The following is a 4,756-nucleotide window of genomic DNA, read 5'->3' as shown; positions in this document are numbered from 1 at the left end:
CCAATGTGACGATCTGGCTTTAAGTCGATTCGATAACAAATGACGAAAACGCACGGATTACTCAGGTCTTTACTTCATATGAACACTTTTTACATTCTCCCCTGCAACTCGGCTGCTAGTCCTCCTTTCATGCAGAATCTTAAGGTCCTAGCTCATGTCCAAGGCACCAAAGCTAGCTAAAAAGTCAATAATCGATACCCCAAAACGTGAATTGTACTACTTCTTACTGGCTATTACATCAACATAGAAGCTTCATCTGTGTTCTACTATGCTGCTTGTAGTGTCTCAGCATACCGCAGCATGCGACATAGCTTTGCAGACGATAAGTACAAGCGTTTCAGAGAGAAGAGCGGCCAATGTGACGATCTGGCTTTAAGTCGATTCGATAACAAATGACGAAAACGGACGAATTTCTCAGGTTTTTACTACATATGAACACTTTTCACATTTTCCCGTGCTACTCGGCTGCTAGTCCTCCTTTCATGCAGAATCTTAAGGTCCTAGCTCATGTCCAAGGCACCAAAGCTAGCTTAAAAGTCGATAATCGATACCTAAAACTTGAATTGTACTACTTCTTACTGGCTATTACATCAACTTAGAAACTTCATCTGTGTTCTACTATGCTGCTTGTAGTGTCTCAGCATACCGCAGCATACGACATAGCTTAGCAGACGATAAGTACAAGCGTTTCAGAGAGAAGAGCGGCCAATGTGACGATCTGGCTTTAAGTCGATTCGATAACAAATGACGAAAACGGACGAATTTCCCAGGCTTTTACTACATATGAACACTTTTCACATTCTCCCATGCTACTCGGCTGCTAGTCCTCCTTCATGCAGAATCTTAAGGTCCTAGCTCATGTCCAAGGCACCAATGCTAGCTAAAAAGTCAATAATCGATACCATAAAACTTGTATTGTACTACTTCTTACTGGCTATTACATCAACTTAGAAGCTCCATCTGTGTTCTACTATGGTGATTTTAGTGTCTCCGCATACCGCAGCACGCGACATAGCTTTGTAGACGATAAGTACAACCGTTTCAGAGAGCAGAGTGGCCAATGTGACGATCTGGCATAAGTCGATTCGATAACAAATGACGAAAACGGACGGATTTCTCAGGTTTTTACTACATATGAACACTTTTCACATTTTCCCGTGCTACTCAGCTGCTAGTCCTCCTTTCATGCAGAATCTTAAGGTCCTAGCTCATGTCGAAGGCACCAAAGCCAGCTAAAAAGTCAATAATCGATACGTAAAACTTGAATTGTACTACTTCTTACTGGCTACACATCAACTTAGAAGATTTATCTGTGTTCTACTATGGTGCTTTTAGTGTCTCCGCATACGGCAGCATGCGACATAGCTTTGCAGACGATAAGTACAACCGTTTCAGAGAGAAGAGCGGCCAATGTGACGATCTGGCTTTAAGTCGATTCGATAACAAATGACGAAAACGGACGGATGTCTCAGGTTTTTAATACATATGAACACTTTTCACATTCTCCCGTGCAACTGGGCTGCTAGTCCTCCTTTTATGCAGAATCTTAAAGTGCCAGCTCATGTCCAAGGCACCAAAGCCAGCTAAAAAGTCAATAATCGATACCTAAATCTATAATTGGTCTACTTCTTACTGGCTATTACATCAACTTAGAAGCTTCATCTGTGTTCTACTATGGTGCTTTTCTGTTTCCGCCTACGGCAACACGCGACATAGCTTTGCAGACGATAAGTACAACCGTTTCTGAGAGCAGAGCGACCAATGTGACGATCTGGCTTTAAGTCGATTCGATAACAAATTACGAAAACGCACGGATTACTCAGGTCTTTACTTCATATGAACACTTTTTACATTCTCCCCTGCAACTCGGCTGCTAGTCCTCCTTTCATGCAGAATCTTAAGGTCCTAGCTCATGTCCAAGGCACCAAAGCTAGCTAAAAAGTCAATAATCGATACCTAAAACGTGAATTGTACTACTTCTTACTGGCTATTACATCAACATAGAAGCTTCATCTGTGTTCTACTATGCTGCTTGTAGTGTCTCAGCATACCGCAGCATGCGACATAGCTTTGCAGACGATAAGTACAAGCGTTTCAGAGAGAAGAGCGGCCAATGTGACGATCTGGCTTTAAGTCGATTCGATAACAAATGACGAAAACGGACGGATTTCTCAGGTTTTTACTACATATGAACACTTTTCACATTTTCCCGTGCTACTCGGCTGCTAGTCCTCTTTTCATGCAGAATCTTAAGGTCCTAGCTCATGTCCAAAGCACCAAAGCTAGCTTAAAAGTCGATAATCGATACCTAAAACTTGAATTGTACTACTTCTTACTGGCTATTACATCAACTTAAAAACTTCATCTGTGTTCTACTATGCTGCTTGTAGTGTCTCAGCATACCGCAGCATACGACATAGCTTTGCAGACGATAAGTACAAGCGTTTCAGAGAGAAGAGCGGCCAATGTGACGATCTGGCTTTAAGTCGATTCGATAACAAATGACGAAAACGGACGAATTTCCCAGGCTTTTACTACATATGAACACTTTTCACATTCTCCCATGCTACTCGGCTGCTAGTCCTCCTTTCATGCAGAATCTTAAGGTCCTAGCTCATGTCCAAGGCACCAATGCTAGCTAAAAAGTCAATAATCGATACCATAAAACTTGTATTGTACTACTTCTTACTGGCTATTACATCAACTTAGAAGCTTCATCTGTGTTCTACTATGGTGCTTTTCTGTTTCCGCCTACGGCAACACGCGACATAGCTTTGCAGACGATAAGTACAACCGTTTCTGAGAGCAGAGCGACCAATGTGACGATCTGTCTTTAAGTCGATTCGATAACAAATGACGAAAACGGACGAATTTCTCAGGTTTTTACTACATATGATCACTTTTCACATTCTCCCGTGCTACTCGGCTGCTATTCCTCCTTTCATGCAGAGTCTTAAGGTCCTAGCTCATGTCCAAGGCACCAAAGCTAGCTAAAGAGTCAATAATCGATACCTAAAACTTGAATTGTACTACTTCTTACTGGCTATTACATCAACTTAGAAGCTTCATCTGTGTTCTACTATGCTGCTTGTAGTGTCTCAGCATACCGCAGCATGCGACATAGCTTTGCAGACGATAAGTACAAGCGTTTCAGAGAGAAGAGCGGCAAATAAGACGATGTGGCTTTAAGTCGATTCGATAACAAATGACGAAAACGGACGAATTTCCCAGGTTTTTACTACATATGAACACTTTTCACATTCTCCCGTGCTACTCGGCTGCTAGTCCTCCTTTCATGCAGAATCTTAAGGTCCTAGCTCATGTCCAAGGCACAAAAGCCAGCTAAAAAGTCAATAATCGATACCTAAAACTTGAATTGGACTACTTCTTACTCGCTATTACATCAACTTAGAAGCTTCATCTGTGTTCTACTATGGTGCTTTTCCTGTTTCCGCCTACGGCAACACGCGACATAGCTTTGCAGACGATAAGTACAACCTTTTCCGAGAGCAGAGCGGCCAATGTGACGATCTGGCTTTAAGTCGATTCGATAACAAATGACGAAAACGGACGGATTTCTCAGGTTTTTACTACATATGAACACTTTTCACATTTTCCCCTGCAACTCGGCTGCTATTCCTCCTTTCATGCAGAATCTTAAGGTCCTAGATCATGTCCAAGGCACCAAAGCCAGCTAAAAAGTCAATAATCGATACCTAAAACTTGAATTGTACTACTTCTTACTGGCTATTACATCAACTTAGGAGCTTGGTCTGTGTTCTACTATGGTTATTTTAGTGTCTCCGCATACCGCAGCACGCGACATAGCTCTGCAGACGATAAGTACAACCGTTTCAGAGAGAAGAACAGCCAATGTGACGATCTGACTTAAAGTCGATTCGATAACAAATGACGAAAACGGACGGATTTCTCAGGTTTTTACTACATATGAACACTTTTCACATTCTCCCGTGCAACTCGGCTGCTAGTCCTCCTTTCATGCAGAATCTTAAGAACCTAGCTCATGTCCAAGGCACCAAAGCCAGCTAATAAGTCAATAATCGATACCTAAAACTTGAATTCTACTACTTCTTACTGACTATTACATCAACTTAGAAGCTTCATCTGTGTTCTACTATAGTGCTTTTAGTGTCTCAGCATACCGCAGCATACGACATAGCTTTGCAGACGATAAGTACAACCGTTTCAGAGAGAATAGCGGCCAATGTGACGATCTGGCTTTAAGTCGATTCGATAACAAATGACGAAAACGGATGGATTTCTAAGGTTTTTACTACATATGAACACTTTTCACATTCTCCCGTGCAACTCGGCTGCTAATCCTCCTTTCATGCAGAATCTTAAGGTACTAGCTCATGTCGAAGGCACCAAAGCCAGCTAAAAAGTCAATAATCGATACGTAAAACTTGAATTGTACTACTCCTTACTGGCTATTACATCAACTTAGAAGCTTCATCTGTGTTCTACTATGGTGCTTTTAGTGTCTCCGCATACCGCAGCACGCGACATAGCTTTGCAGACGATAAGTACAACCGTTTCAGAGAGAAGAGCGGCCAATGTGACGATCTGGCTTTAAGTCGATTCGATAACAAATGACGAAAACGGACGGATGTCTCAGGTTTTTAATACATATGAACACTTTTCACATTCTCCCGTGCAACTGGGCTGCTAGTCCTCCTTTTATGCAGAATCTTAAAGTGCTAGCTCATGTCCAAGGCACCAAAGCCAGCTAAAA

This window comes from Schistocerca gregaria, unplaced genomic scaffold, assembly GCF_023897955.1.
Source record: "Schistocerca gregaria isolate iqSchGreg1 unplaced genomic scaffold, iqSchGreg1.2 ptg000386l, whole genome shotgun sequence".
NCBI classification, from domain to species: Eukaryota; Metazoa; Arthropoda; class Insecta; order Orthoptera; family Acrididae; genus Schistocerca; species Schistocerca gregaria.
The sequence above is the reverse complement of the archived record's forward strand: the minus strand, read 5'-3'. Positions refer to the sequence as shown.